The sequence below is a fragment of the Pristis pectinata genome, chromosome 13 (assembly GCF_009764475.1).
Source record: "Pristis pectinata isolate sPriPec2 chromosome 13, sPriPec2.1.pri, whole genome shotgun sequence".
NCBI classification, from domain to species: domain Eukaryota; kingdom Metazoa; phylum Chordata; class Chondrichthyes; order Rhinopristiformes; family Pristidae; genus Pristis; species Pristis pectinata.
Window position 1 is genome coordinate 26,881,631 of NC_067417.1, and position 12,633 is coordinate 26,894,263.

The 12,633-nt window shown below is 37.1% G+C and overlaps 1 protein-coding gene across 4 annotated transcripts in view; it reads left to right on the forward strand.

The window, feature by feature from the left end:
• The window catches only part of tshz3b (teashirt zinc finger homeobox 3b), a 65,779-nt gene that overhangs the window by 5,983 nt on the left and 47,163 nt on the right, over positions 1-12,633 (forward strand). The window lies entirely within an intron of this gene.

Below are 12,633 nucleotides of genomic sequence, written 5' to 3' on the forward strand. Positions count from 1 at the left end.
TCTATAGTGTCTGTTTAGCACCAGCGACCAAAGTTGAATTTGTACCCCATGGAGTTATGATCATAGGAACAGGAGTAGGCCAGTCAGCCTCTCAGACAAGTTGTGTCATTCAGTTAGATCATGGCTGATGTGTACCTCAGTTCCATTTACCTGCCTTTGATCCATATACCTTGATACCTTTACTGAATAAAAATCTGTCGATCTTTGAAAAATTCTATATCCTTTTGTTGTCATCTATAGTGTCAAGTAGCAGTTCTGGAACAAAATACATCTGGTCCTCTTTTGTGACAATATATGAATATAATTGAGTCAGTATATGGAACACAATAGTGATCAACTTTTTTGTATAGCCATTTTTAAATCAGGGCAGAAGTTTATATTAAATAGTTTTGTGAAAAAAAATATCCAATTATGACTCTTTTTAAAGGAAGCAGGGTGCTGTTTTATGTAGCTCCAGGTTTGGGCTCTGTGCCTAGATTTTTTTCCTGCTAGATCAAGCCTTTTGCTTGAGGTCCGGATCCCAGCAGGGGCCCAGGAGGCCTGGCAAGGTCAGTTAAGACTGGCAGCCATCAGTCATCCATCTGTGACACAGACTCTGTTTTTGATGGCAGAGATGATGAAAGGCCTGGGAACTATGTAGGCCCCTGTAATCAGGGCCGGTGCTGACATCCTTCTCAACTTTGACAGCCTCTTCCTTTTCTCTCTTCACCGCCAAGACTGTCTCAACTGAATTTTTTTTTTCCCAGTTTCATGTAGCTGATCAGTCTCAGATGCTGGGAATTATTTTACAACGGGAGGGGGTGTTACTGGTAGTGGGATGGGCAGGTGTTAGTGGAAGTCTGTTTTTGTACTGTAGGCCTGTTGCTAATTAATGTTCTTCCATAAGATTCTGTCTGAGTTGAGTAATGTTTTTGATCTTTATGCCTGATAACTGCATACTTAATGAGATTTCAAAGCTTCTTGAGCTGTGAATGCAGCTCCCTGCAATTATTGACAGATGCCTTTTCTTTGCCATTGGGTTCAGCTTCATAAATCCTCTCTCAGTAATGAGGTTCAGAAATGCCACCCTACCAGTGAGTTAATGAAAGGTTGGGGGGTGGGTGGTGAGGGTTGGGGGGTAGTGGGGGTGGTGCAGGATGGGTGAATGAGAGAACTGCCCATGTCTGTCCCAATGTTTTTTTTCCTTAAAAATTTACTCTGCAGATGTCAGGCTGAGGGAAGCACTTATTCAAATGCTCATTTTTACCTTTTTGTGTGAGAGGCTGGGAGCCTGCATGTTGGGAAACTGCTGGGACTGAAACTTGTTTATGTATTACCACTCTAATTGTAACTGTCGAAGAGTTTGATGGAGGCCCTTTTTTGTGGTTTCCGTCAGAGGAGCAATTTTACAAAATACTGAAGGGCAGGGAGGAAGAGTTCCTCAGGTCGCATGTCAGCTTGGCCTCAGTGTGCACTTGAAACATGGTAGATTTCATTTTCAGAGTTCTGAAACCAGATCCTGGTGGAGAATAGCTGCACCATGCCAAACAGTCGATTTCCTTTTCAGCAGAGTCATATATCACTGACCCACCCTTTCCCACTGACAGAATGACATGTGTCATTTATCAAATGGGCCCTGCCAGACATAAGGGAGGGAATAAAGCCCAGTTTTGTGCACCGCTGTCTTTTCCTCTTAGCAGAGAGTTGAGAATAGGCACTGCTGATTTTGGAAGTGCACACTAATGGGAGGGATAGGAGCAGGAGGGTAAGATGGAGGGCGGGGAGAGAAAGAGAGAGGAGGGAGAAAAAGATTGACAGAGTAAGTGAAGAGGTTGTGTGCTCTGCTATTATCGAGAATGCCACTCCCTAAACCCTTGCAGCAGATTTTGCACTTAGGAGACAGGCTGACAGGTATCAGTCAAGCAGCACAGCGTGCTGGGGGGTTGTGTAAATGAATCTGGGAGCTCTTGGTTTCACATGATTCAAACGTACATTATTGAAGATGGATGTTTCTTAAAAAAAGATTGATGATGGATATCAGGCTTATGGTGCCATTTATCATTTTGAATATTATTTAGACTTGCCGTGTAAAGCTGTAACTTGAGAGTTGGACGAGCTGGGACGGAATGGAGGCCTAGATGTGCACGATTTGATGGATGACTTTGCTTTCTAGTTGTTTGTTACCAGATACCAGCTGGTCATTATGGGACTGCCTCACATTTTTGTAAGTGAATAGAAAGATCATGTTTAGTAAGAGAAATATTCATTTTAATTAGATGGTCAGAGGAGAAAAGTTTTGTGTAGGGCGGAATAAGTGGATGCAATGCAATATAACTTTAAAATAAAAGAAACATTTAGAGTTGAGGTGTTAATAAAGGATTAAGTAAGGGCATGTGGGGAAAAATGTGGCAGAAGTTCAAACACTAATTAATACTAACAGTTTGTTTTCCAGGGTCCTTGTTTGTAAATGTTATAATTCATCAGGAAGAGATATCTTAATTTTGCACATACTTTCAAATAATGAGTGGGAGGGGGGTGGGGAGGTAGAGGTGTGGAATGGGATTGGAGGTGGTTGTCATGGCATTGAAAACTGTACCTTTCTGTTCATGTGTAAACTTTCCTTTCAACTGATACCAAGTCTATTTCAGGTGCAATTAAAAAATGAAAAAGTTTAAGAGGCAAAATGTACTTTTGGTTTATTTTATTCTTGTCTTTTTACTGTTTTATAGTCGGGAGACATGATTTATTGTAGCCATCCATCTTTAGGGCTCATCCATCACATCCTGGTTGCTAGGCAATCATGGCAGCAGCTGTTTGCTTTGAATCAGACAGAAAAGTTGTCAATCATCAAAGGCAGGTGAATAGCATTAGAAACACGCTATTGTCAGACAGAATAATTAATCAAAGCAAGAAAAGATAATTAAAAAGATATGACCCTTGCAAGTACTTGCTCTGGATTGCTTGAAAAAAGAGCCCAGTCTTTTCTAGACACTTAAGCAGCTGAGGGCTGATAAAATATGTACTCTGTTGTGCATAGTTTTTTTAATTAATAAAAAAATTATTTGGCATTCATGGCTCATTCAAGAGAAGGTCTGAGCAAAAGTGTTGTTTGCTTGAAAGCTGTGACAAAGAATTTTAACTTTTTTGTCATTAACCAGTTGTGTCCTATGTGCCTTAGGCTGTAGGTTTCTTTCAGCTGCATACTCTCTACCTTTGCATTAGTTACCTTGTGAGCATCTTCGGGCAGTTTCTGATCTTCCTTTGCACACCCAGACAGGGAAGTGGAGTGAAAACCAGAAGGAAGTTTTCAGCCGTCCTCCCAGAAACATTTAGGAAGTCAGGAATGTATCTCTCGCAGGCACCAGAGAAGTCTCTAGTACTTATCCCCTTTCATTTCCAGTTTGAGCAATGGTGAGGCACCCAGGAGAAATATATTGGGTCATTGTTGATCGTGTCAGAGACCTAACTGCAACTGTCGTGAGTTAGTCTTGTCCTTGCACGTTTAGGTTTTTAATGTTTATATGTTGCAAGTTTTCTTAAAGTGCAAGCTAATGAAATCACAATGAGCAAAATAGCATTGGGGTCCTGGGGGAATAGGACAAGGAACTGTGCATCTTCTTAACCAATCATATTGAAGGATCGAGAAGGAAATTAGAATGTTTAAATTCAATGATAATTCAGGAACAGCAAGAGAAATGAAAGAGGAAAAGAGTTTGGTTAAGTCCAGGAGAAAAGAGACAGAAAGAAAAAGTATTTTTTTAATATTTTTAAAATAGAATGATAGAGCCTTACAGCATAGAAACAGGCCCTTCAGCCCACCGGGTCTCCGCTGACCATCAAACACCCATTTACTACACTAATTTTATACACTAATCCCATTTTATTCTCCACACATTCCTGAAGACCTCTTTCAGTTTGTACCACTCACCCACACTAGCGGCTATGTACAGTAGCCAATTAACCTACCAACCTGTACATCTTTGGGATATGAAGGAAATTGGAACACCCAGAGGAAACTCACATGGTCGTGGGGAGAACACGCAAACTCCACACAGACAACACACTGAATGTCAGGGTTGAACGCATGTCACTTGAGCTGTCGAGGAACAGCTCTACTTGCTTTGCCACTGTGCTGTCCACTATAATTTCCAACCACAATTAAAATGTGATGTCTTGAGGCTCCATACTTATAGTTGTTAAACTGGCAGTATCTAACAATGACCATTTTATTAAAATTAAACACTGATTGAAATGGACGACACAAATTATTGACACTAGTTTACAAAAACAGCAAATTCATGCTTTTCAATGCATTTCCATTGTAAGGCAAATAGCAATATGATTTTATAATAAAGTTAATGGTAGAGCAATGCATCTCACACAGTAACATTAGGATATTTGAGTTTAGCTTCACATCTGTCTCACATCTTTCTGTAGCATTTGCGCATAAATAACAGTGAGCACCATTAGCCTGACTGTTATTTTGACAGTAGTTTCTGGACCATTAAATGGCAAATAATTAGGAATTACAGAAAATTTTCCAATGTTTAGAGCAAAGCATAGCTACAATTTTTTTTTTCTGTTTAGGATATAAACTAAAATTGTAAGTATTGCTTTTTAGTGAAAAGTTAGCCTTTGAAATTGGGAATCCTTGACGATTGGTACACGAAGGCAACCTACTCAGATTGAAATATTCCATGCTAATGGGTACGAAACAGAAGTATTGCAGTTTGGCTGTGCTGATAAATCGATTATAATTACTTAATGTTTTTTTACTGACAAAAATTTAAATAATTGGATAATCAGCTTGTCATCAAGCTGCTTGTTTGGGCAAGGATAGCATGGGACTGTACAGAGATTTGATTTAGCCAATCACATCTGCTGCTCTATGAAGCCTTGGAATAATACTGCAATAACAGAGCTAGCCTCCTCCCACGCCACTTTATTAGCTGGCTACAGACATACCAGCTGAGAAACCTGATCCAAACAAGTTAGGAGTTCAATGGAGTGACATTGATGTGGTTACTGAACAGGACATAGAACGCACATTTAATCAGGAAGTCAGACCACTTTAATGGTGGTTTAATGTATCTAAATATTGAATCAATCATTTCTATAATCAATATTCAGTCACCAATAGAGTAGTCTGGTGCAGCCTTACCTGTTGTCTCTCCCAATCAAAGGAACCAGTGTGCTATTTGGAAATCATATTCCAGAGAAAAGTCAATTAGGTTAATTCAAATTCTTGGTTTTCAGCTGTAATTTGTGAAAATAAACAAGAATTATAAATGGTAAGGTGAAATAGTTTGCCTCACTTCTAGCTTCAGATATTATAATAATACTTCTAATTTTTTTTCCAGAATATAAGATAGATAAGGGGAGAGCGTGCTTCAGGAAAAAAAATCATTCAGTAATGTGTCTTGTGACTATAACTATACAACAGACAAAAGCAGCATGCTTGATTCATAATTGGTCCCAAACACATTACTATAAAATGATCTTATATTCTCATGTTATGTTGTTGAATAAGCAGAACATTATCATTGTGCTTCGTAAACCAACTAAAATTCTTTTCTTGTCCCTGTAAAACTGAAACATGAAAATTATTGTTTTTTAAATTTCTGCTTAAACTATCATGTATCCTATTTTGAAAATTAATGTGAATGTTACATTGTTTTAAAATATTAAATGTATGGTCTGTTGGTGAATGACAAAAGGAGTGTCAATACATTGTCAGAACTGTATCATATCAGTGACAAATCATTCTTAATTGTAGTGTATGTGACCTGTAGATTTTGATCCACATACTGGATTCAAAATGGACATTTAGAGAAATAATATATTTTTGTCCAGTGTGAGATGTCCAATTTTTAAAGTATGTTTGTTTATTGAATGGTAATCAAAATTTGAGATATCAGAACAGACCTGTAAGGTCTTGAATTTAATTTTCATGTTTCATAATGCTTTTGCCTAGAAGTGCATCCCCAGTCAGTAGCACGAAATGTGCTATGTACTAGAGGTTATAGATAACAGTCTGAACCAAATTTCGGAAGTGGAGTAGAAGGCATGCTTGCAGTACATAGTATATTTAGCACAATTAGCTGGAGATGAATGTTGGGCATAAATATTGAACTGGCCTGAGAATTTTTGTTAATTTGGAATATTTTAACGGGATGTTGGTGTTGTTATTGAGACCAGCATCTATTACCTACCACTGAATATTTCTCAGTAGTGTGCCATATTATTTCAGATTAGTTTCTGTCAATGGATATTGCTGTCCTCCAGTTTTATTTTAAATATGTTGAAAGAAAACTTTTTTTGTAAGCCTTGAGGAGAAAATAATCAACTGGTCTCCAAGAGTTAACTATACCTGTGAACCATCATGGCAGCTGTTTCAAGAACAGTTCCTTGATTCAGTTTAATTTTTTCCCATTTTAAGTAAGGATGTTACACCAGTTATGTATGGCTTCATGCAGTAATAATTTGTCTTGTCCGCTGAAGATTTACCTTTCAGTGGTCATTCTACAAATCCATATTCCTTACCAACTACTCTCTTGTTTTTTGGGGATTAAACAGTTACAAAGCTATGGCTCATTTTTTTTTATTCTTTGGTGTTCAAACTAAGCCTACACCTAGCTTTAAAACATCTTTTGTTATTGAGATTATGTCCACCTTTTTAACCCTCTCAAATCTATGCATGCTCAAAACCTGCACACTACCAAAGAACAAGCATTTTGAAACAAGAAATTAGTGCAGAATATTATAATATTCAATGCAGGAACTGTAAAAACAATAACTAGAGCAGGCTTGTCAATTTACAGTATTCTTTGAATAAAATTAAGATTGCTTAAGAGTTCTGAAATTTCAGTGGAGATTTATGGCTGTGGTTTTGTGCAAATTACAACATGTAGATCTTGCATATAGGCAAATTGAGAAACAAGATGATTTCTTTTGCCATGTCTTTTCCATGAAATTCAAAGTTGAATTTTGCTAGAATTGTTGCTTCAACATGAATAATACTGATATGTTTGGGGTTTTTATCAACTAAATTAATTTTGAAATCTGCCCCATGTGGGATTAGAGCCCAAACTCTGAGAAGGGTGATTTTTTTTTTGTTCAGCAGATATTAAAAATGTTTCATCTGTCATAGGAATATTCTGAGGAAAATATTGAATCAATTATTTCAATAATCAATAGTCAGTCACCAACAGAGTAGCCTGGTGCAGCTCCAGCAGAAACAAGATACTTGGTTACAGAATGGAAATTCTTTTAACATTTATGCTAAAATATTTATTTGAAGTGCTTTTGAAGATTCCTTGCTTTTGATCATATTAATATTGAAAGTGAAATGCCAAAGCCAAACACTCTTGGCTTTATTAATTCTGGGTGCATTATATAGTTATGCCAGTGAAGTTTCATGTATTTCCATGAGTTATGTGAGTAGATCACAGAAATCAATTATTGTAATATTAGTTCAGTTTAATATTAAATTGCACTTATCGTGGCAAAGTTATCAGAGTAATACTGATGCTCAATAGTTGTTCTATACTTATTAGAATGCCTGTCTTTTGATAATAATATTACAACTCTAGGTGGCCTCTTATAGCAGGGACATGATACTGATGTCGTGTATTGACACAGCTTCTTTAACAGGAAAAAAAGGTCTAATAATAAGTAGTATTGATTGGGATGTGGAGAAAAATATTTTGTTCAACGTCATTAAAAAAGATCTGTACATTTTAATCTAAGTCTCTTGTAATTCATTTCTCATCACTTCTATTTCCCATGTTCTTATAAATCGAAAACCAAATAAAAATCCGGCCCAAACATGAATGGTTGCTAAAAAATTAAAGGCTACCCAAGTGAAAACTAAAGGTCCTCAGAGCGAACATTATATATTTGTTGGAAACTGTCCTTTTGCATATTTGTTGGAAAGGAACTGTGTATAAGATTGAGAATAAAGTACAGCTTTTGTTATGTCTTTTTAATTGTCTTTTCTTAGCATTGTTTAAGATCATTAGCATAGATTGAAAATATAACTGAAGCTGCATTATTGTGACACCACTATTTGCTCTTTCACTCAACTCAAACTTGTATGGAATAAAATCTTGTTTTTTAAAAGAATGACTAAAGATAAATTGTGGCCTTCCTCCAATTCAGTACCTCTCAACTCGCTCCCAAGTGTTCACACAAATTTGAGTTATTTGATGAAAAATACTGCTGTAAACAATAAGGCATTCTGCAGATGATGTCTACTATTATAATTCATGGGCCAGAGGAAATACATTATAACAATAATTTGATATCTTTAAGAAAATTACAGCTTTCTGAGAAAGGCAGTTACATGTTGTTAATCAGGATATGTGTTGTGAATACTTATATAAAACAGTTTGTTGGAATACTGACTTGAGTGGGTGCTCAGAATCGAATGTATCAGAATGCAGATTTCTAGCTCTTGCCTCTCTGAGCATCTTTTACCTTTAAAATATCAGCATAGTGTTTAGTTTTTGTTTCTCAGATGTTCTGTTGTTAACTTCCACATATGAAATTATTCTGGCACCTGTGTTCCAGAACAAATCCCAGATATCTATGTTATGTTGTGCTTAATTTTGTCATGAATTTTTATGATGGCAATATGATCAAATAAATCATAAATAAAAATGACTTGTGCAGCTTTTTGTAACAAGCTGTTGCTTATTAGCTTTAACCTCCCTGAGTACTGAAAAATGTTTCCCGCGAACGATATTAGCATTTAAAATTATAAACTGATTAACATTTGAAGCCTTGGCATATTTAAAAAATGCTATCTGAAAGACCAATGTGAAGATACAAAGCGAGTTTGAAAAGACACAACGCAGTTTCACAGTGGAAGCTGTGAGACCAGGTGGCACAATTTCCGCAGCAGGGGATTTTAAAACTGGCTGAAAGATTTCAGCAGTTTAATGAATTGTATTTAACTTGTTGTACAACATCAGTAGGTGACAGTTTTAAGCATCATCCTGTAGTATTCCTTCAGGGAAATCCTTTCTTAAGAATCAGAAATAACTTCAATGTGCTTTATGCTAAACTGTCAAAAATCTCATTTATTTATGATCAGTGTGTAGATCTCCACACAAATACCATTTCTGTAGAGAATGTATTAGAGTTTTCATGAACCCCCTGCTGATATTCACAATGCATACATTTTGTTGTTTTTTGATACAAAAATAAAACGTTTGCATTCCAAGTAGTATGTCAAAGTATTGTTCGTACACTTTGTTAGTCTTACTTGAGTGATATGGGAGCGTAAAAGAAATGAACGTACAGAGAATTATCTTGTTGCAGATGAGGATGAAATATGAACACACATTTCTGGCCCATTTGCTTCCTAAAACATTGTGCCCACAGTTTTGGGAGGCATATTTTTTCTAAAGAAACTAAGTTTTTGTTTGGTGTAAAAAGATATGACAGGCTGGGTGTATATTACAGTGTGAAAATCTCAACAACTTGCAAATATCTTTTGCACTTTTCCGCCCTCAATCCCTACACCCCCACCCACATCCTTTACAAAGCTGAATATTAATAAGGGGACCTTATAACTGTATCTTTTAACAAGCTAAACAAATCCAAACTCTTGTCTCCTGGCTTGATCACTCAAGGAATCCCAATATTAGGAATATTATGAAAGATAAGAGAATGTTTTTGATCGGTTCAGTTATTTCTTGCTGTCTGCACCTAACAAAAAACATGGCTCCACATAATCATGTACGTGCAGTGTCATGCAGCAGTTGCCCTGTCTGGCCCTGTGGTGTCTTAATTATGCATCCTGTTTACATCCTTTGTATTTAATTTCTTCACATATCCTCAGTACCTAAAATATCCATCATCTTTCCTAAGGTAGTCGGTGGATTTGTCATTTAAGATTCTTGCTGAAGACTGTTTTTGCCACAGAGATTCACGTTTTTTTTTGCTTTGCTTAATTGTTTTTGGTGCTTTCTGTGTTCTCCCACACACTGATTCTTGCAATAAACTTTAAGCAGGGGTGCTCTTTTCATTTTGCAAATTGTTTTTGGAGCACAGTTGTTCTGTACATTTCTTGAGAAGTTTTTTTTTGAAATAAAAACAAATGTAGAGCCAGCTATAAACACCAGCACTTCCACAATGTACTCTGGCTGATTGCTTGAATTTTGATTGCATCATTAGTTCTGAAGTGGGTGCTCAGTGAAACAAGCTAGCGTCTTGGACATTAAAGTAGTATCCTGTTGTTTATGAAGAGAAGTCTGACGGTCCCCAATTCATCTTTTAAACCTGCCTTTTCCCTTGAGTATTTGTGTTGCATTAGGTGAACAATTACACAAGATGACTTTTTAGTGATATTTTGTATTTTCTTATTCATGCATGCTGCAAATTTTCATTTACTGCAGTACTATATGCAATATGTTTTTCTTAAAGTCTCTTTGTCCAGCTGGTTATATTTTTATGCTCTCAGTGCACATCACTTTTTATTAGCTTAATAAATCACCTTTCTTGTCAATCAAGCAGCAGAGAATAATTGGATATGGTTGAAGCCTTGCGTGATGGATTATAAATCATTCAAGATTAAATTAAAAGATAATGCACAAACTTAATGGTTTGTGTTTTGCAGTCTGAATTGCCTCAGAGCACTGCTGTTTTTAGCTTTATTGCAAGATGTGTTTTCTCTGTAGAAAAACCACCTCTCTTTTTGCTTCTGTCTCCACCTTGAAATGAAGGAAACACATTCCTTTTTAAAAAAGGAATAGAAACAAATGGAAAAGCTGGCTGTTAGCATCGGAGCTGGAAACTGCTGGGCTTCCAGTGACAGGCACTGCATTATCATAATTGTCTCTTCTACATGATAGGACAGAAAAATAATAATGTCATTTTATTTATAGCAGGGATGCCCCTTTATGAGACTTCTACAAGTTTCTGCCAAGTAGAGTAGGTCAAATGACATCTTTTGATCAGGCCTGTCCAAAGAGATCAAAGATGAATGGCAGGTAATGGATACCCAATGACAAACCAAATCTACAACAGAAATAAGACTGCCAGAGCCTGCCACTTACCCATTAAAGACTTACCTAACTGCGGCAGCCTGCTTGACACGTCTCCTCGGTCCACACAGACCACCTAAATCAGTTGAGCGCCAGTGTTAAAATTGTATATTATCATTGGAAATGGCTATTATTTCCTCAGTAACATTTCTGTTAGACTCTGTTTGCGTAAAACTGACCTGCAGTCAGGAGGAGTCAAGTTCGGAGGCAAGCAAGCCTTCAGGCTCCCAGCAGGCTTGATCTGTTCATATCCATTATCTAGTTTTACTTTTTTGTTTCTAATGGGAAATTGACAGCCTCCCATGATTCTGCTGAACACTGCTTCATCCGATCTACAGAACAGCACTGTTTCTTTCACTGAACTGCACTGAATACACAGGATGAAATGTTTACATCACCCGTATCTCCCTTACTGATAGCAACGAGGCAGTGTGCTGGTACTCTTGGGAACAATGCTAGAAGACCTCAGAATGCCTCTGCAGTTTAGGAACTTGAAGGGTCTGAGCAAGGGTTATCAAAATAACAAAGCTCCAGTGTGGCTGCTCCATGCTCTTCTCCATTCAGTTATCAAATACACTATCTTCAGCTCGACAAGTCAGAGTGGGGTCTTACCATAATTGCACAACAGTTTCCCTTTGCTATGAGCATTTTGCATTACAGTCATACAACACAGGTAATCACATTGATTTCTTATTTTGAGTTTTGATGTTCTGAAAGGGAATATCTTTTATCCCAGATTGAACATCCTGGGTCATATTCAGATTTGGCTAATAAAATTATATTTTAAAGTTCCTCTCTTTTAGAGTAGTGCTAAGATGAATATGTCTTAAAACTGTTATTTTGATGTCAGAGTTTTAGGGCCAACTGAATTACTTTGCAGATACATTTCCTTTACATTTCAGTATTTTATATTTCAAATTTAAATGTTCAATTTATTTCATGTGTGACCAAACTTCCACTGAGCAGTCAGTTGCTGATTGTGGAAATAGGTACCAGTGAATTTCAAGCTCTATAAATTTAGCCAAATGGGCATTCTAACCCCCAGTGCAGCTGGTAAGAAGTGTGTGCACATTTCCCACTGGTAGTGCATCAGCTGACTTTTGAAGAAGAAAGATATATAGGCACTCACAGTCCCTGCTGCTGGTATGAAGATTTTTACAGATGAAAGTAGGGAGAAGTGCTGACTTGAGGTCTCCACTGCCAGGTTGGTTCAGACTGAGGTAGCTATATCTAGAGGCAGTTATTTGAAATGTACTTGTCGTTGTGCAAATTGATAAGAGTAGGCATATTAAAGATGCTGGTCATTCTCCCTCCAACCTTGTCTTTACAACACGTCTGTGCCTCTTTTATCCCCACCTCAACAGCCTCCTATTTCTTTTGCCTGGCTTCATATTCCATAGAGCTAGGACGACAACAGAAGCAGCTAAACTTGGGTTCTTCTTTGTGCATAGGCTTTTTTATGTTAGGTCATTGCCATTGAGATGTGCTTCAAATCCAAATATTGAAGAGATGTCAAGCTTTGCCATTCAGGCCCAAAACCAAACCCACAAGAGTGGGCACAACATTTCCCTAGTGTTAGGAATAGGTATGAATGTATTACTGC